This window comes from Lytechinus variegatus, chromosome 18 (assembly GCF_018143015.1).
Source record: "Lytechinus variegatus isolate NC3 chromosome 18, Lvar_3.0, whole genome shotgun sequence".
Classification (NCBI taxonomy): Eukaryota; Metazoa; Echinodermata; class Echinoidea; order Temnopleuroida; family Toxopneustidae; genus Lytechinus; species Lytechinus variegatus.
In genome coordinates, this window is record NC_054757.1 from 6866791 (window position 1) to 6889308 (window position 22518).

Below are 22518 nucleotides of genomic sequence, written 5' to 3' on the forward strand. Positions count from 1 at the left end.
TGGCCAAAATTTGTATCTGCTACTGTACCAACAACACAATAGAATCCGTTCTAATCGGATCTATGCTGGTGTATTTAATGATTTTTCAAACTGATTTAGCATGCATACATCCTCACCTTTCACATAATTAGCATTATTTTACGGTGAAATTAAATTTCATCGATAATTTTGGTGTTTTTTGGACATCGTTATCATCAGTCAACGACTTTCGCCAATCCGCCATCTTGGATTTTAAGACCACGATATCGTGCTGTTACATCTTCAAACGTAGAGGGCAGCAACACACGACCGTGCAGTTGAGCGATCTGAAGTGATGTGAAGCTCAACCCGGCCGGCAGGGTACGATCGCGGGGTACTATCGAGTGTGCTGATGTCGAGAGCAATCACGATGTGTGAATTGTCATGATTGTAGCGAAGTGAGATCGTGTTTTCTGGGGTTTTGTGGCCATTTAATATTCTCATTTTGTTGTTATTTTGGACAAAATTTTGTTGCTATTCTGTGTATTTTGAGGGAAAATACGTTTTCCGTGATTTTCCGTTTGAAATGCCACTTTCCGTTTCAAAAGGCCTTTTCCGTGAATTCCGTCCGTTTTCCGCGATCGCGGAAAATCACTGTCCCTACGTATCATTGCCCAGTGGATTGCAGTCCTATTGTCACAACTCTAAATGAAGGCACCAATCTTTTCTTTTTGCTTTCCATACAACTGATTATCTAAAGCTGAAAAATGTACCTTATTGTTGCATTGCCCAGCGGAGTGCAGCCCCCTTCCCCATGACTTTCAATGAAGGCACCATTCTCTACCATGGTCTTGACCATTCGTTTGCTGCCAATGGCAGCGGCATAGGACAAGAGGGAAATTCCACGTTCTGGCTCACAGTGCAATATCTACATACAAACAAAAGAAAGAAAGAGATATCATCGAGTACACCTGTCCCCCCTCCCGTGCGGGATGAAAGACTACATTTCCTGATACAGACATTTGTTTAACTTTTTGAATTTGATCAAAAAACGAGGTCTCTCTGCTGTGTACAACCAAAATCTATGCCATCAACCATCATAGGTACATCTGAAATATATACACAATTGTGGGGGGGGGCAGGTGTTGTGGATGTATAGAGTTATTGCAAAAAGATGCAATGTATACATTACTTTTCAGTACATTCACCTTGACTTTGACAAAAAAAACTTAAAAAGCCGTTATAGTTAATGACAATTTTTTTTTATTCATCATGAGACCTTAAAATTCAACCTGGCCAATAAACAAACACAAATCAAGCTGGAAGTTGATTCTTAAACCTTTCTTTATTATTGGGAGAAAAAAACATCAAAACTCACATTAATATACCCAAAAGTCCACAACTAATCAGATTATTATCACAATTATTTAATCATCAAATAATTTCCAAATGATCACAAGCAGTAAAGGAGGAAAGACGACCCAAAGAAAAAAAAACACCTACAGCAACTACCAAATGGACTTTGAACTTGATTTCAAAGTTTTGATCCCTTAACAGTTCCCAACTTTTCCCCACATCTTTGAATTTAAATATCAACATTTTGTCAATGTTTACAAGTATTCATCCATCTTTCACAATAAAATTTAACATACATGTACATCATCTTCTATAGCCCAAAATTCTATCTTGATACCTCAGTCACACTTCACCTAAAACAGCAGTTTTAATATTTTTTGTACCAGCTACATATAAGAGCAGGGGGGAAACCCCAGTGTAGTGGTCCACCTGCACTCCCCCCGATCAGTTATATCTTAAGGAGAGACCTGCGGGTCACAGTGATTCACTTCGCTTTTCGCCTCCCAGGCACAGGTGATGCCAAACAAATAATAAAATATACATAGGTGATTTGAATAAAAATGAATAAAACGGTTGTTTTTGAGTCGTCATACGGCCGCCATAGGGGAAATCTGACTGTGGTACAATGCTGATACTAACGCATTCAGGATGCTTCTCCGTGAATCGTCCCACTGATACGATATCTCCTCTATCTACAGCTGTAGCCATGTTGTTCACCTCTCGTTTTGTGATCCGAATGAATCCTAGAAAAGTGAGAGACATCCTCATATATATATCATTTTAGCACACATGTACTCCTCTTCTTTTCTTAATCTTCTTCATCTTCTTCTCCCTCTCCTCCTTCTTCTGCAATAGCTGTTATCGTTGCCATTATTATTTAACACCATCATCATATCATCTTCACCATGATCATCATCAAAGCCCATCCAAAACCACCACCCCCATCACTATCATCATCATCATCATCACCATCATCATCATCATCATCATCACCAATCACCATCATCATCACCATCACCATCATCATCATCACCATCATCATCATCATCGTCATCATCACCATCATCATCAACATCACTACCACCAACATCATCATCCTCATCATTATCATCACCTTCACCACCACCACCACCATCAACATCATCATCATCATAAACAACATCATCATCATCATCATAAACAACATCATCTTCATCATCATCACTACATCATTATCACCTTCACCACCATCGTCAACATCAACATCATCATCATCATCACCTTCTCCACCACCACCATCATCACCTTCTCCACCACCACCACCACCACCACCATCATCATCAACTTCATCATCATCACCATCCTCTTCATCATCATCTTTATCATCATCATCATCATTATCACCGCCACCACCACCACCACTATCATCATCATCACCACCACAACCACCATCATCATCACCACCACCACCACCATCATCATCATCATCATCATCACCACCATCATCAACATCATCATCACAAATCACCATCCCCATCAACATCATCACCATCATCATCACCATCATCATCATCATCGTAATCACCTTCATCATTATCATCATCAACATCATCATCACCATCACTATCACCATCATCATCATCGTAATCACCTTCATCATTATCATCATCAACATCATCATCACCATCACTATCACCATCATCACCATCCCCATCATCATCATCACCACCACCACCGCCAGCAACATCATCTTCATCATCATCTTCAACCTCATCATCATCACCTTCACCACCATCATCACCACCATCGTCAACATCAACATCATCATCATCATCACCTTCTCCACCACCACCACCATCATTATCAACTTCATCTTCATCATCATCATCATCATCATCACCATCATCATCACCTTCTCCACCACCACCACCATCATCATCATCTTCTCCACCACCACTTCCATCATCATCATCTTTATCATCATCATCATCACCTTCTCCACCACCTCCATCATAATCAACCTCATCTTCATCATCATCATCATCACCATCATCTTTGGCATCATCATCTTTATCATCATCATCATCATCACCTTCACCACCACCATCATCAACTTCATCATCATCAACATCAACACCATCATCAAATTTCTTCACCATGATCATCATCACTGCCACCAATAATGCCCTCATCACCATCATCATCACTTACTTATATAATCTTCTGCCAATCTTTTCCCTTCAGCATCCAAAGCATGATATATGGTCGGAGTAAGGTTGGCTGCATTGAAGATGAATCTACTATAGTCTCTTGTTCTGACATGAACATCTAATCCATCTATCATGACAACCTTCGCAGCTTGGCCAATAAGCTGATATTAACATATGGAAATTAACACGCACAAGTCATAAATTCAGTGGTTTAACTTGGGGAGAGCAAACAGGCACACCTCCCCCCGGAAAGAAGCCCCCTCTCTTTGGAGTGGACTCAGTGGAGGGGTGCAAAATATGGGCACAAAGGTTAAAAAGATTATTTCAAAAAGAAATAAACCTGCCTACATAGCACAACACTTCCTTTATCTAGAATCTCTAATAAATAAAGCTTCGGTTAATCTTTCCCATTGTCTTACTCTTTCTGAAATAAGTCTATCCTATAGCTGTCTTTATACTCTTGGAGAGAAATTTGAGGAACAACCCAAGATGCTAAAATGCACCAATATTTGGAACTCGGTGCCTGTCCTGGCATTGGTTGTTGGAAGTGTCGCAATCTAGGCACTTGCCCCACAGGCACCAACAGATGAATTCATAATTAACAAACATGCATGAACAAAATATCAATATCCATCTGTTACAAGAAAATTGTGCATGTTACACAGAAAAATAACCATTCTTTGAAAGCAATGCTTTTAATGATCTTTAGAATTTCAGCGCAAGTGGTATCGCCTATATCAGTACCTGCATAAAGTAAAGACAATGAAATTGAAAAAAAAACATACGAAAAATATGAAGTAGGATACATCACTCTTTTAATGATAGCTGAAGTGGCACTTATATTTGATACTTTTCTTGCCATCAGTTTTGCTTTGTAGTATCAATTTCAAGGGCTAAGAGTTGAATTACTCTATCCATTACGCATGTTTACTACATCATAGACACATAAATTGTGATGACCACTGAATCTTATGTACCTATATTAATAATATATAGCATTTAGAATGCGTCTTCTATCTAGTTTCCTATTCAGAGGTGCAGAGGGAATTATTACACAGAGAGGGGGGTGTTATTTGAAATATGATGAGAATAGATAGGTTTTAAGGTTGGCTTTGAATGACTCTATAGATTTGGCATTGCGTATTGTTGATGAGAGTGCATTCCACAAAGCTGGATCACTATGAGCAAAGCTTTTTCACCAAATGAGCATTTGATTCTACGAGTTGTCAACAACCCTGTCCCTGAAGATCTTAGATTTCTAGAGGGTACATGTTCAGAGATAAGACCATTAAGATAATGAGGAGCACAACCATTGGGAATTTTCCATGTAAGCAACAAAATCTTGAATTTTATTCTCTCCACCACAGGCAACCAGTGAAGTTCTTTTAAAACAGGCGTTATATGCGTATATTTCAAAGTTTTACATAGAATTCGGGCAGCTGCATTTTGCACTCTTTGAAGCTTGCGGATTTTTAGCATTGAACAGTGCATTGCCATAGTCTAAACGAGAAATAATGTATGAATATAAAACAGATGAATTTACATTTGTTGACATGCATTTTCTAATACTATTAATATTATGAATTTGGAAATACAAATTTCTACATGTCAAATTCACATATATTGACCTGTTTACTAATTAATTTTGTACTGTATTTGTATATCTCCAACATGCTTTCAAGAACCGTCTGGTTCCAGAAGGCAAATGAGTTAAGCTTATAAATTATTCAACCCCCTAATTTTTTTCCTTTTAAGTTAGCAAAAACTGAAGGAAAAAAAGAGGAAATGGATAGAAAAATGAGAATGACCTTTTTCATAGAGCATGTCCATCCGCCATGTCCAAATTGAAGTCTCTTGACCATCTCAATATCATCATTAATGCAGACAAACTGACCAAGACATAAATGAGGAATCTGAAAATAAGAGAATATGCAAGTGATGACGTCACCAAAAACTTTTTTTTTGCATTTTTGCATTTTAGCATTTTCGATACCATATTTTGGTACATGATGAAATACCCACGCTACTAAATTTTGGGCGAATCGGTCCATAGGGGTCTGAGATATGACCTCACGAATACATGATTAGCCTCATTGAAGACAATGTATTATTGGCCTGGTTCTAAAAGTTAGGATTTTTTTCCACTTGTGCCCAAAAAAAGGAAGAAAAAAGAGAAGGAAAATGGAGAGAAAAGGAGAAAGAAAGACAGACAGACAGACAGACAGGCAGGCAGACAGACAGACAGACAGACAGAAAGAAAGAAAGAAAGAAAGAAAGAAAAAGAAAAAAAAAGGAAAAAAAAGAAAGAAGGGAGTAGAAAGAAAAAAAGAAAGGAAGACTATTCAAAGGAATGAGCTGGGTAATGCAACTATATTATACTCTTACTGAATGAAAAAAGCCCCATCAAAATTCCCCATCGGTATTCCTAACAAACAGAACAGCACATAAAGAATCAGGGATTCCTTCTCTCAGAAACAAAGTCGGAAAACCAATTACATGTACTTTTTACCAATACACACTTATCAATTTCTACAGGTGCTCATTAAACTCTTTAATTTCTCAAGATAAATGACAAGACTCCCTAATATGTTTTTCTTGGCTCTCTTTAGCATTTAATTACAATGAAGAGATGCACCCCAACACATGTTTTCTTCTTTAAGTGATACTTTTTATAGGAATATTGTCTCCCCTATTACCTTTCTTAGTACAGCAGGGTTCATAGTGAAGGTCTCTTGACCATCGCGGAAAGTCACAGTGAAGTCTCCAGAATGAGTTCTTCTCTTCACAAAGCCCTTCTTGCGAAAAGTCTGAGTATAGACAAGGTAATCAAGGAATATATCATATTAGCAAATAATATCAGCTGAACCAAGCATAGTGGTTCAGTGGTAGAGTGGCTCAGTCGGTAATGCGTCAGCCTGTCAAACCAAAGGTTGTGGGTTTGAGTCCACCCCAAGCAGATGACTGAAGCCTGTGTTGTGTGTAAACATCTCTCCTCTTTTTCATAGATGCAGGATATGTTACAGTGGAAAACAAACTGTCCCTCAGATGAAATATTAAATGGAGGCCCTGTGTAGAGGAGAGTCACCATCTTTGTACATTAAGAAACCACTGCACTATTTGCCTAAAAGAGAAGGGGTAAACCCCAGTGGAGTTGTCCACCTGCACTCCCTCAATTAGTGATACCGGGAGGAGACACCTGCAGGTCACAGTGATTCAATTCACTTTTTGCCTCGCAGGGAAAGGTGACGTCAAAAAAATAATGATAATCAGGAATGGGAGGTCATGGGTTTGAGTCCAAGCTGGAGATCAAAGACTAGAATTGAAACTTTCTGCATTTGTGACGGGTCAGCTTATTACATCGGAGAAAGGAATTCATTTTATGAAAACTTTGAAATTGCAGGTTTTCATGAAAAGTGGCAATTTAAATTTTCCTTAAGAATCTATATCTACTTTGAATACATAAAATATCAAAGAAAATGTATCAATAAATGAGGAATGCTAAGGTTCCTCATTTGAACAGTTAACATCATCTAATACACTACATTGTCTTGCATGAGTTAAGGAAACAAAACTCAGATAGAACATGGTATTAATGTAATGATAGTGCATTTGAATACTCACATTGGTCATTCCTAGCTTCCACAATCCTCTACGCTCATGGAGTTTGTCCAATTCTGCTGGAGTAGCACTCACCAAGACTTTGTCTCCCACATCAACAAGCTCAGGATCTCCTGAAAAAAAATCCCCAAACATTTCCCAAAGGTCCCAAAAGGTCTCTATCATCAGCCTCTGGGGGCTGTTTCATAAAGCTGTTTGTATTAAAAGAGCAACTTTAAGAACGACTGGTGAACCTTTCTTACGCTCTAAAAAAACACCAATGAACATTTAATGGTGAATACCATTTACCACAAGAAAGGATCACCAATCGTTCTTAAAGTCACTCTTAACTTACAAACAGCTTTATGAAACGGCCCCCTGGTTGTCACTTCCCAACTTTCAAAATCTGGGGGGGGGAGTCCTTTGATCATAAATGCCCACTTTGTGGAATAACTTCTTTAAAGACACCAAATTTTGTATCTCTGTTGAACCTTTCATAAAATTTTGCTGGAAACGTTTCTATTATTACTCTTAACTCTCTATGCAACTTAAGTACTCTGCAAAGTGGACTTGGTGCTTTGTAAGTGACATTATTACTACTATTAAGTATGGTATAGGTTTAATCACATGCAGCTCAAAAGTAGATAAAGGTCAAGGTTCCCAGCTTTTAAAGAAAACAAAATTCCCTGCTAATTATTTAAACCCATGTTTTCTAAGTGGTTGCAGTGAGTTACATGCATTTTTAGTATAAAAACAATAATGTAAAACTAATTAGTACCTCCATAACCAGTCATTCAAAGAATGCTGTTTTGATATGCAACAAAATATAACAGACAGACTACCATGCTTTCAACATTTGGGCTTATCAAATTTCCCAAATTTTTCCCTCATTTAAGGGCATTTTTCCTTGATTTGAGGTACTTTTTATCAAATTCCCTGATTTTTCCCTGACTGGAAAAAAGTAAAATAATTTCCCCAGCCTGATTTACCTGATGGGCTGGGCACCCTAAAGATTATAGAAACTTTGCTATATCTGGTACCCGTTGCAGAAAGAGTTGCATTTAAACGCAAGCCAAAAAAATCAATCGCAAGTTCAAAATGCACGCTGTTGATTGGTTGAAAATCAAGTTGTGCATGATTTTTAGAGTTGCGATTGATTGCAACTCTTTCTGCAACGGGCCCCTGTTCAAATAAGGAGAAATTTTTGCATTTATGAGGTAAATAACCTCCTTCCATTCCAGCCATATAAATGAAAGCTGGCCACTGCATGCCCATAACACATTACCAAATAACATTCATAGCATATCCTTTGATCATTTTTTTATCTTCCTATACCTTGTACATGTATACCTCTGACTACCTTTTTTGCTTCTATTTGTTTCCCTCTGCTCTCTCACACTCCCTTTTTTTTCTCCCGAATCTCTCTCTTTTCTATTGATTTTCTCCTGATTTTCTCCTGACTCGTTTTTCCCTCTTGGTCATTCCTTTGCTTTTTCCTTCTCTATTTATTTTTATTTTGTAAAGTGCATATTCCGTTGATACTTCTTAATAATGTTTAATCATGATGACATTTTTTTTTAATTTGTTAGGTCCACTTATTCTGTAAATATTGTTACTACAGTTCAGAATTTCTGCTATCATAACAATGTTATACATTTTAATCATTTCATATAGTAGGCTACACTGTAAATCATTTTGTATCTGGTTGCATGAGATTTCGATGAATAAAATACCATTATTATTGCTACTATTTATCTTTCTTCATGCCAGAACTAACTCACCAAGCAGTGGTAGGTGTCCATCATACACCTGGCCTCCTCTCCCTGGGCATGTGTAGATAATTCTGGTAAATTTCACCTTCTCTAGTGATGAGGAGGATAGCTCTACCGCAGTCCGTACGTTGATCTTATCCTCAACAGTCTGCCTGGATTTGACAATTTTTCCCACCTGATTTTCTGAGAGAGAGAGAAGACAAAAATACAATAATGATTTTTTTTTTTTAAATCACTATTATGAGCAGCTTAATAATATGCTAATGTTCATCAGGGGAGCGTTTCATGAAAGGATTTGTCAGACGTTTTATCCGACAAGCCCCATTTCATCCGACAGTTACCATAGTAACATTGCTTATCAGCCAATCAAAATCACGGAAAGATGTCAGATCTGACACCATGTCGGACAAAAATGTTGATGAAACACTCCCCAGGAGTCCGTAACACAAAACTTAGCAATGATCGTAGAACAAATTTTAATGATTGATTGTATTAACTACAATGTACAATCAATCGTACAAATCAAGCGTATGATCAATTGTTACGTTACGCTTTGTGTTGTGGAGCCCTGGCCTTTGATTTGATATGATTTGTAAAGGTATTATATAATAAACCACTAGGTCAAAACTGCAATGGGTAGAGTTTACAATACATAATAAAACACACAAATGATACATCATCTCCAAAGTATGAATCATGTCCAAACTTCCAAAGAGTGATATCATTATTAAAGGGAAAAGTATGTAAGAATGAACAACAGAGCGGTAGGCAAATACATTTTTAAAATTAATATGCAAATCAAAATAGAATAGGATAGGGCTCATCAGACAATCACAAAGTCAAGGTTTCCATGAAAGTCATAATATTAACGGCAAAGTTAACAGGCCTTGTTTGACAGCAGCCTCAAGGCTTAATAAAGCAAAATTTCAAACAAATTTGTGGAAAATATTATAAGGATGGAGGAAAAACAAACCAGACCTGATGGGTAGTTCCTGCGCCAGTGAGGATGTCTAATGACCTTTGCCCCTGGATAGCTCCCTCTCAGGGCAATATGAGGAGAGGTGGATCTTGGTAGCATCTTAGGACTACATCAATGAAAATTAAATCATTATGTGGAGTTTTTCTTTTTTGCCAGGAAATTGAAGAATATTACCAAATAAAGACACATTAATCAATTGGTAATGCTGAATTCAAACAGTATAGGTAAGAAATAATGGTGAGATATTTTTTTAATAAACGGAAAATCATTTTCATAGATCTAGATCTAGCAGGTCAATTAAAGTAAAATAATAAATACTTTAGAAGAAAACTTGAGAATATTGAAAATCCCCAACACAGATAACCACATGGGAGTATTTGCCTGCAAAAAAGTGCCATCTACTTGTAGTAGCAGAGTAGTTCATCAATCACTCAGCAAAAAATATCAAAATTATTCACACATTATTTAAATTAACATATGGTCTTTTATTGGATTCGGTTAGCAATACTTGTGGCATTACACAAATGAAACTCATTATCATAGAACAAACCAAGCTACCTCACAGCTTTTTCTTTTATACAAACATTGTAGTGATATTGCTAATTTCAGATCTTCCAACAATAATCTCACAATCTCAAACATTCAATTTTTCTTACAGAATCTTTTCCATATTGTCTATCTTTACAGAAATCATTAGTTCTTTATTTGATCAATGAAAATTCCCTTATAATATCTTAGGCCAGGGGCAGATACAGGATTTTCCAAGGGGGGGGGGCATTTTTTTTCAAAATGAAAATTTTATAAGTGAAAAAAAAAGTCCTCACTTTCAAAGGGGGGGGGGGGGAACGGGTGTGCTGGTGCTGGGTGTACTAGAACGGGTGTGCTCTGATCCCCCCCCCCCAGATCTGCCACTGTCTTAGGCAATTATTCAAACTTAAAGGCCTCTATTCTTGAAAGAGGTTTCTATACACAACAAAAAAAGTAAGTCCCCCCTAAATCAAATTGCTGTAACTTTTGAACCAAATTAGTTTGAGATATGATATTTCATAGGTGGTTTTCTGCACTCAATAAGCAACTCCTGGGGAAAAATGAGATTGATCGATTGAGTCATGCATGAGTAATTAAAGATTGAATTAAAAATGACCATTTTTAAAAGTCACAAGAGTCGTTTTTCAGTTTGTTGAATTACAAAGTTGGGCAAAAGTTGTTTTCAGGTGAATTTTATGGTGTTATACTGTTTTACTATCCATCATTCAACCACTTCAGACCAGATTTTGATATCGTATGTTCGGGTTGAGTGAACACAATGTATTGCAGGGGCTGCGGAAGCGGGGGGGGGGGGGGGGGGGGGGGTGGGCTTTAGCCCCAACTTTTTTCCAAAAGCATGTACAAAAATGTAAAATTAACCACACGATTTTGATTTTTTGCATGATCAGCCCCCCTCCCTCACTTTTGACCCAGTCCTCCCCCCCCCACTTTGAAAACCGTTCAGCGGCCCCTGAATTGTGACGTATTATCATAGGGGTTTATGGTAGTATCCTCTACAACTTGTTAGATCATGTTAAAATTTGAAAATGTTGGTGGCTTCCCCGATTATAGGCCCCTTCCCCTATTTTAAAATTCTGGATCTACCACTGATTTGTCCATACATTCAACTGATCCTGAGAAATTGTTAGGAAAAGAATACATTTATGCAGTATAAAGAGTATTAATTCCTAAGTTTTCGATTGTGCTCGCTCAACCATGAAAATGTTTAAAATTCGGAAAGTATGTGGTGATAGAAATGATGGATGATAAAAACAACAGCAATTAAAGTCACATTTGAAACCGAATTTGCCCCCAATAATCACTTTATTATCCTTTAAAATGCGTCTGTGACATTGAAAATACCAATTTTCCCACTTTGATGCGTGCTCACTCATCCATGAATAAACGAATCGATTTCATTTTTGCACAGAATTTTGCCCATAGGTTGATAAACATTACTGCCAAACGACATTGCTAAAGACAGCCTTGAAAAAAAGTTCCACCATATTGAATAAGGGATTACTTATTCGTAAACATATGCACCCATAATGTACACAAGTCTATGAGAGAGGAAGTCAAAATTTTGAAATGAGGGTTTGTTTCATGGACGGTTTTTGTTACTTCTGCCAACAGTTATTTCATGAAACTTCGCACATGGCTTCAGAGTAACACTATCCAAAAGGTGCGCACACCAAAATAACCATTCGATGCGGCACAGAGTGGGGCCAAGGCCTTGAACTTTCTTCTCATTTGCATAATTTTCGAGTATTGTGTGCTCACTGATGCATTAAACATCGGGATTTTCACAAAAATTAAATCAAATGAACTATGCAAGGAGGTTTGTGACAAATATCCATAGTTACAAATTGCATTTTTTCCAATAACGTAAAAAGAGCTAATCACATTCCACATGTTCATTCAAGCGTGAATGTTTAATTAAACACCTTTGAATCATTGAAGCATGTTAATTGGTCATGAACACAACGAAAAAGTTGAGAAAAGATCATTTTCAGTTACCAAAATGAAACAATACTTGCCTATGATATTTGAAAATCGTATTTTTTGTTTTCAATAAATGTTCATTGAACCGTGAAACGATGAATACTGTTGAAGAAACTCTTCCCCAAAATAACTGTCATCATATTCTATCATTTTTATTGACATAAACCTGTAAAATATCCAATTATAGCAAATTCGGACTGGTGTTTATTCAACCGTGAAATTTAGCCAAAAAGTTGTATCGTCTGTTAGAAAGTACCTTTTATAAGCCTTCTGACTATTTTTCATGATGAGAATGTGGAATTAGTTCCAATAAAATGGAATCAAAGTCACGATATTTGGCTTGTGACTTTTGAAAAGTGACATTTTTGCCTTCTGACGGTGCTCACTGAAGCATGACGTAAAATACGTCCATAACATTTACTCAGAGGGTAGCTTATAAAATTACCTATACGCTCATGTAAAAATATATTAAAAACTCGAATTGGTTTGGAAATTATTGATGTTTGTTTAAGGGGGGACTTACTTTTTTTGTTGTGTATATTTTAGCATAGTACAAAACCATGGACTGTAGCAGATTTTTGTACATAATTATGCTTATTTCATTGCATGCACTAAAAAACCCCCAAATAAATGTGTGTTTTGGGAAAAGTGCTAGAAAAAACAGTTCTATTTACCCCATGGATGTCTTGTGGGAGGAAAGTACTCTCATGAAGACATGACTAAGATCATGTTCATCATTCATGTAGCAGGTTGTACAGAGGTCAATGGCATAGCATTCGGTGCATCTCCATCGTATCCCTCTGATCTCATCAACATTACACCCATCACACCAGATCTTAGGATGGCAAACTAAAAGTGAAAATATACACAGATAAAAGTAATCAATGCAAATATCTTTATTCAAACCTGTCTAGCGTCAACCAGTCTAGGGGCCATCTGTCTGCTGGAAATGTGCCTCTAGTTGCCCGACAAATCAATCCCCATTTGAAAGAAATTTGTGTCATAGAACCCTTCAATAAAGGCTACCTGCCTTCAATGGCCACTTAATTCAATTCAATTCAAAATTTATTTCAATCAATTCAATTCAAAATTTATTTCAATCAATCAATCATAAAAATACAGGTATATACAAATTAGGTAAAAACATGGGATTGGGAGCCCCTAGAAGTTTCCATTAAAAAAAAAATTGTGGGTGGGGCAACACCATGGTACAATAATACATATAAAGAGTGAACAACAAATAACATTGAAATACGATTAAAAAAAGAAAAAAAAGAAGGAAACAATGGGCTAACTAGTTTCCTTGGGTGGTTCGCCTGATAGACAGGTATACGTTTGTAGATGCAGCAGTATAAAGCAAAAATAAAATTCAGCAGAGCTTCCAATTGGTGAATATCATAAGTGGGCATGTGGTCTACACTAAATTGCATTACAAAAAGTGCTTTTGTGTTTCATAAGCTAAGTCCAGGGAACCGTTTCATCTGACAGGATATCAGATATGATATCTTTCCTTGATTCTGATTGGCTGAGAGGCACTGTTACTATAGTAACAGGGACAGTGATTTTCCGTTTCTAAAAATTGCCTTTTCCATTTCAGAAAATCTCAAATTCCGTTTCAGCATGTCTGGAAACGGAAATTCCGTTTCCCCATAGACTTTGTGTACAAGAAAAATTGACAATTCCGTTTACATAGAAAACCAATACGCAACGAGTAGCGATGTCAAAATGCTAGCGCTGCTCAAAATTTGCATCTACCAATGTACTAACATCGCTTTAAAATTCATTTTAATCGAAGAGATTCGAGCTAAAATAAAAATTAGGGAAACATAATCAACATTAATATATTCTCACCTTTCATATTATTAGCATTATTTTATTGTTAAATGGGATTTTATCGCTGATTTGGGGACTTTTCGGACATCGTTTTGAGCAGTCGACGACTTCCGAATATCCGCCATTTTGGATTTGATGAATCACCGTGATCATTATATTATGACCGAACGCAGAGGGCAGCAACACACGGCCGGATTCTGCCTTCTATGCGGACGTAAGTGTAAACTAATTTGGATACGATCGAGTGATGGAGAGGCTCGAGTGTAGTTACGATGTGTTGATTGTCACGATTGTTGTTGCAAAGTGAGATCGTGTTTTTTCAGTTGATATTAGTATTTTGTTGAGGATTTGGGATTAATTTCTGTTGCTTTTTTGTGCATTTTGAGAAAAAACGTGTTTTCCGTGATTTTCCGTTTGAAAAGCCACTTTCCGTTTCAAACAGCCGATTCCGTGAATTCCGTCCGTTTTCCGCGATCGCGGAAAATCACTGTCCCTATAGTAACTGTCGGACAATGGGACTTGTCGGATAAAACGTCCAACAAGTCCTTTCTTGAAACTTGTTTGCTCCCCAGGGTCACATTTCAGACTTTGCAGTAATGCATGGTAACAGGGATCAGAAGCCAATAAAAAAAATCAATGTTTCCAAATTATGTATGAAACTGTGCTCACGACCTCCCTCGCATAATCAGAGATGCCAATTCCTTCAATGAATGGCTCAAGCCTAACTGACCAAGGTTCTGAAAGGAAACATGTCCAGGCGAGAAGATGGATTCCTATGCTCACCCAACCAGTATATCAGGGGTCCATTGAAGAAACAGTTGCGTTTAAAAGCAAGTCAAAAAATCAATCGCCAGTCCCAAATGCGTGCCGTTGATTGGATGAAAATCAAGTTGCGCTTGATTTTTAGAGTTGCGATTGATTGCAACTCTTTCTGCAACAGACCCCAGATCTCTGAACAATATTACTTGTTGTTTTGCATTAAAACAAAAATACTGAACCTTCATAATTCCTATAATGTGCTAAAAATAATTCTAATTCTTTTATAGGACATACCTGAATTTGCAGTGTCAATGATCCTGAGATCGAAGGCCTGGTCGTACCCAACCCGGTAAAGACCCTTATCGCCATTGTCCCACTGGACAAGCACAGTTTTGGGGGAGAGTATGGTTGATGGAGCTCTTGATGACTTAGGACTGTTCCTGCTTGTCCTTTTCCACCGTCCTGGATCTTGTAGGCCCAGTCTGGTCCTCTTATCACACGAAAACCAGGTTGTACAGGAGTCTCCATACTTGTGCCTCTAGAAACCATGTAAACGTCCAAAACTTGGGAAAGACAAGAAGAAAAGGATGCGATTAAAGGAGAAATTGGATTACATGGTACAATAGCATTCTGCAAAACACTGAACTCCAAAATTGAACGGACGAAGAAATTTATTTCAATTATCAGAAATTGAATGATCATGTCATTTTGCATTGACTGAATCTGCTTATTCCAAGATTTATCAACTGAACCACTGGCATAAATCCTTGCATCATACCTATTGGTAGGGGGGGGTGATCTATTGTTCCATCACCCCTGAACAATAGGTGTGACACAAGGATTTAGCCCAGTGAACTGAACAAAAGAAATTTAATTATTTTTAAAAAGTGTATTACGATCCCATTTTGCACAATGGTACCCTTTAAACTCTGAAATCAAACAATTTACATTTGCCCCAAATGGATCACCCTAGCTGGCTCTATAATTGTAATACCTGAATACGGTACCCCTTACCACCAAATACTTTACAAATCCCAACCATTCACACACAAAATTTTAAAATTGGCTTTTGAGTTTTGATCTGTGCGATGCAAAACTTTCTGTTGTCAAGTGAACTTTGTTCCTTCTTCTGCAAAGCAAGTATTAAGATCTTTCTCACCTTATTTTGTCACCAAGTCCAAGACTCATCTCATAATCATACAGATCCCCTCTTTTCCTGCTTCATGTGCAAGGCAATCACAGGACTTCATCTTAGATCTACATAACACTCAAGATTATTCTACTCTCTCATCTCCTCTTCTTCTTCGGGAAACAGTTCAGTCCACCGTCTGGTGTATTGTCGTACTGGTGAAGTGCAGCGTGCAAGTGTATGTACATTATCCAATAAAAAATTGCTTACAGCGTGCAAGTAAAAATAACCACCGTTATTAACGGAGCTGGGTCTTTTGTACCTCTTGTTTAAAGATGTGTAGAGAGGTACAATTTACTGTGCTTTAGGGAGGGAGTTCCAAAGTCTTATCGAATCTGGGAAGAAGCTCCTCTGGTAGACAAGTGTTCTGGCAAAGGGAACAAGGATCTTCTGAGAATGACCTCTATGCATAGATGTGGATGGAGTGAGGAAAGTAGGTGGGATGTCAATGAGTGAGTTGGTAATACAGTAGATCATCACCACCTTGGCCTGTGCCCTACGCTCTTGTAAAGTTGGCCATTTGAGCTCGATCCAACAAATTTTATTCTAGACTAGAGTTAGTTAGAGACATATCTCTCACCTCCCAATAAAAGTATAATTTGTTTCTCTTGATAGAAACAAATAGAACTTTTAACAGAAGTTTTATTGGGAGGTGAGAAACAAATTGCTCTCGAGATGTGTCTCCAAATCTAGAGCCTAGAATAAAATTTGCTGTTCGATCGAGATGAGAGTAGACCCTCAATCTACATTCCTTTTCTCAGGACTATAGCCTCGGCTTCAATTTAATCACATAATACACATAGGGGAGATCTAGGCCTAGATCTACCGTATCCTACGTTGCCTTTAAAGATAAACTCCAGTTTTGGTAACGATCTCAAAATGACTTTTGACAGAATCTAATATAATGACCACACAAGTGTCTGTTTGTATGAATAAAAAATATGTGCCAAAGGATTTTGGAAGAAATTGTGTAATTGCTGAGAAATAAGCAAAATAAGCGCGGAATCGGTCACTTCTGTCTGGTCTTTATTCCAGCAATATTAATACACTGTCCCACGTGTGCCTAGCTGTGTTGGTAATCTTCAGTGTGAACATTTTTCAGCGTAGATTTCAAGATTTCACAAAGTTCAGTTTATGTAACTGTACCAGATCTAGATCCTCGATGATATTCTGACAATTAAGCCTGGTTTTACAGACTTTTTCATGAAATCTGTGTTTACTGCAATTACTGGCATTTCTCTTTAAAGTAACTGTTACTAGATCTAGATTCTAACTTGTAATTTGTTCAACTGGTACAACATGACCCCTAACAACAAAACGGTATTTAGATCTACTTTAAGTTTAATGCCAGTCTTGCCTAATTATGGCTTATTTCGAAAGGGTGGGTGCTGTCGCGTTAGGGTGCGTCAACGCGAACGCGAAGATTCATCCAAAGCCCCCCGGTTTGGCCGAAAGGGTGCGTTGGGAGCGCCATGTCGCGTCGCATTCACTGGAACGCGCCCTTTCGTCCAAAGCCCCCCCCCCGGTTTGGACGAAAGGGTGTATTTAATAATAATGAATAAATAAATACAAATATTTATAAGCTGAACAGACAAAAAAGACGAGTGATATGTGAAATTTGCATAGGAACATAAATCATCATATGGCACAAACATTCTTTTTAAGGTAAAAAAAAACAATGACGGCATGCTGCATGAGGATTTTTCGGTGGAAATGTTTTATGGTGTAATATTGATACATGTAAAAATTATGACTGATTTCAAGGTTCTTTCAAATTAAAAAAAAGTAACTTACCTTCAATTCTATACTTTGCAGGTGTGTATTTATTACGAAGGAAAACATTCGTATATCTGGAGATATTTGGTGTCCCCCATATTATAAAACTTACGTCAGATGTGTCCTGGAAGGGCAAGGCCAAAATTGATGTCGGGTCAGCATTCACAACGTTTAACTCTTCAGACCCTACCTTACTATATTTTACACTTGAGACCCTGCCTCAGTATATTTTGTGAGATGTATCTGTTGTGTATGTGTGCGTGTTGTGTGTATAATATGTGCGTGTTGTTTGTATAATATTAATAATACTTATAATAATAAAAATAATAATTTTCACCCCAAAGAGTGAATTTATGGAAATGAATTTGGAGTGAAAAATTGGCGCCAAGTGGCTTTTTGCAAGGGTGGATATCTGATTTTATTATCATTATTATTATCATTATTATTATTATTATTATCATTATTATTCTTAGTTGAACTTTTCTTTCTTTTCCTCAAATTGTCAATGCTTTAAATGATTGAAAATCAACTATTTTACGTGCAAATTGGCAATATTATTAAACACACCCTTTCGTCCAAACCGGGGGGGCTTTGGACGAATCTTCGCGTTGACGCACCCTAACGCGACAGCACCCTTCCTTTCGACATAAGCCATTAGAATTACAGTGGTTTTCAGGGGATATTTAACAATTTCTGACATACTATTGGTGAGTGGAGCCAACGCAATTCAGCAGAGCAACCAAATAGAGACTGAAGCTTTGGTCCAACTAAATTTAAATGAAGACGAAGTCATGGAAATGTAAGAGCACATGTGTCTGTACCCAGGGAACTGTGGTCTGCTTCCCGGGCCGGAGCCCAGGAGTCGTCCGTGTAATACTAGTCAAACATATACTCTCCAAAATGAGGTAGAATGGCATGGGTTCGGATTAGCACTTCAAATAAAAGGGGAAAAATTATGCACTTACCTCGATTACAATGGATGAAGGTCTCTCGTGACACTGCTATTAGGGTTTCTGAAGCCACACTGAAGTGTCAGCATAAAACAGGCTGATTTAGGGGAAAATATGGGACATTTTGGGCAGGGTGACCAGATTTCACAAAGTGAAATACGGGACAATCGAAAAAGCACGCTGTAGGAGCGGATCGACCGAGCCAGGTCTTAATAAAAAAAGATCAACAAAGAATGCTACACATAGTAAAAGACTCGTAAGAAAATATAAAGAATAAGAAGGGAGAATGAACGAAAGAATGAAGGAAAGAAAGAAAAGAGGAAAGAAAGCAGATGAATTGAGAAAAAATGAAAGTAAAAATGAAGGGGAAAATGAAGGAAAAAATAAAAGAAAGATGAAAGAAAGAATAAAAGAGAGAAAAGTGTTTCCGTCTTTCTTTGAAATGAATAAAGAAAGAAAAAGAAAGGAAGGGGAAATGAAGAAATGTGTGAAAAAATGAAGGAGAGAAAGGAAAAAAAAAGTGAGAAAAAGGAGGAAGAAAGAAAGAATGAAAGAAAGAAAAAAAAGGGGAGGAAGGAAAGAAGGAAGGGAAAGAAGGAAGGGAAAGAAATAAAGAATAAGGGAAAGGGGGAAAAATATAAAATAAAGAATGAAAGAAAGGATAAAAGGGGAGGAAAGAATGGAGAAAATGAAGAAAATAATGTAAGGAGAGAAAGAACGAAAAGAAAAAGGAGAGGAAGGGACAAGGAAGTGACACGTTTTCAAACTTAAAAATTAGATGAAACAACACGGCATCACACACAGGAATCTCTCCCATCCCATTACAAGTTTGCACTGATCACAAGACTCAACAACTAGATCTAGTTATGAAAACTCAATAACTTGTTCCTCTGATTACATCACAACATCAGTATTCAGAGAATCCATAATATAATTATAAACATTTCCCACCGGTTTTGGGATTATTTTGGTTGAAAAGCTGTTTATTATATGAGATTGTTTGCACCATTGAGCATGTTGAGAATCTGCTCCGATCTTTTTATATAACTATATTTTGTTCAATATTCTGAAATACGGGACAAATAGGCGTCCCGGGAAGGGTTTGTCGGGACGCCGGGACAAAGGAGCAAATACGGGACAATCCAGGGAAATACGGGACATCTGGTCACCCTGATTTTGGGGGGAAGTTCAGGCTGCTAGAAAAATGTGATCTGAATTGAACTTGTGTTTGGCATGTATGGAAAGAAAAAAATCAGGGGCTTCTTTTGACAGTAAGGACAAGTTTATATGATCATTTTAAATAAGGATTTAGAGATAAATTGCAAATCCTTATTTGTGTGTGTTGAGATCGCCATTTCCCCATGCGTTTTCTATGGGGAAAATTAAATGTCTGTTTTGCACAATTTTTTTTTCACTTTGTCGCAATTTTTCATTGTGATTTGGTTTCCAATTCTTTATAAAAATCATACCATCAGAAAGAGCATAAAGAATCCTATTGGACTCTTTATGGACAAGTTTTTGGCATTAATGATAAATTTATAACAGCTCTCGGAAGCTAAAAATTTGGAATTGTGTGCGTCCATTTCTTAACTACACAGCCTATGCCTGGCAGAGAAATGCTGAAACTGACCTAATTTCATTCTTATTTTTTGCAGCCAATAATTTGATTTTTTTTTAAAGGTTATATTTCTGTCAGTCTGAAGGTCATTTCTCTTCGATTTCACAAAGAATATGTGACATTTTCTTGAAATAAGAAAAATAAGTTCAAAGACCAGCTATGCGTGAGATTTTCTGTGAATCTGAGTGAGATCACAGACATCGTGTACAATGGGGATAGGCTGTGATAGTTGCGTGAGACAGAGATTTGAGGGGAAGAACAAGAGTCCAAAATGCTTGAGTCTCACGCATAAATGCGTGAGACTTGGTAGCTCTGAAAAAGGAAAAGTTAGACGTCTGACACAAGGAAAACGAACGAGACAGAATTTTCCTTTAACCTCGCATGTTGTGTGAGTGGGTCCAGTCGATGTCAGGCTAGCTGTATCACAAAGCCTTGGCTTTAGCTTTACTATAAAGTGCATTATTTTTTCCCCTTTTATTTGAAGTGCAATTCCGACCCTATTCTACCCCATTTTGGAGAGTATGGTATATTATGTTTGACAATTATTACACGGACGAGTCCACGGGAGCGTTTCATGCACATGTCGGACGTTTTATCCGACAATTCCCATTTTATCCGACAGTTACCATAGTAACAGTGCTTCACAACCAATCAGAGTCAGAGAAAGATGTCAGATCTGACAACTTGTCGGACAGAAATGTTGATGAAACACTCCCCTGCTGGACCTGGCCTCCGCCGGCCAGCCCGCAAAAGCGTGCCTGAGCTCCCTGGGTTAATGTGTCTGTGACATTATCCAAGTCAGAAGCATTTAAACTAAAAGTCTTTCAAAAATTCCAGGATCAACATACGGTACGGTAACCATGCAGGTTGCAGGTCCATCCTTAGCCTATTTTAACGTTAGAGGTTTGATCTGGTTTTTAATCTGTTTCTAGAGATGAGTTTTAACTTACCGTACCAGGGTCCATGCAGCGAATGGCGACACGATCCCTGTTCGGATCCGTATGATCGATCCCGCGGTCTGGACGTTTAAAGGTCTTTGGTGTGGTCTGTCGAAAGTCAATCGGCAGCAGCCGGTTGATCTTGAGGGAATTCCCCGAATTACGAGTATGGTACTTCCGTCCCGACTCCAAGAAGAGGATCGAGGGATTAAGATAATCTGAAGAGTTTTGAAATTAAACTTGTTGTTGTTGTTGTTTGAGTTTAACAGCGTTCATATTTGGGGGCATTACAAGATTGAAGTGAAGAGAAAAAAAAATCGAACGCCCCCCGGCCCTCGATCCATCACACACACACACCCACACACCCTCATCCTTTCATTTCACACAAATGCACAGGGAAAAGGGCATCTTTTCTTTCGAAAATGGCACTAATAAAAAACAAGAATGACTTACCTACCTTAAGGGGCTTAATTAATAAGGGGGCACAGAACACGTCTTGAGGGGCATTTTTTCTTGGGTAAAAAGTGGCACTGATACGTTAAAGGGCGCCTGTAGAAGGCAAAGGGACACTTGCTAAAGGCATGAAACGGAAGGGGCACAGAACACGTTCAAAAGGGGCACTGATTCGAGAAAGCTAGGGCACTTACAAGAATGCAAGGGGCATTCGTAAACAAATAAAACAGATTCTTCGCAGGTTAAAGGGGCGCCGAACACGTTCGTGAGGGGCACTTTTCTCGGGTAAAAAGGGCCTTTGATATGAGGAATGACACTTGCTAACACATAAAACAGCTTGTTTATCCAGTTTCTCCAACTCTTTATGCACCTCATTCTTGTTTGATTGGCTAATCATTTGCAGGGATGGATATGCAGGAACATCTATCATTTTTATCCATCCATCCACCAATCCCTCCATCCATCAATCAATCAATCAATCAATCATGGGCGGAAATCCCAGGGGGGACAGGGGGACGTGTCCCCCCTACTCAAAATAGTAGGGGGACACAATATCAAATAGTCTTTTTTTTTTGCTTGTCAAATTTTCCAGACCCTTGTCCCCCTACCTTTTGGGAGAGAT

General features: G+C 37.9%; 1 pseudogene; it reads right to left on the reverse strand.

Annotated features, from left to right (window-relative positions):
- LOC121432160 overlaps positions 1-21515 on the reverse strand; it is a 31167-nt pseudogene extending 9652 nt beyond the window's left edge.
- Positions 21516-22518: the final 1003 nt, after the last annotated feature.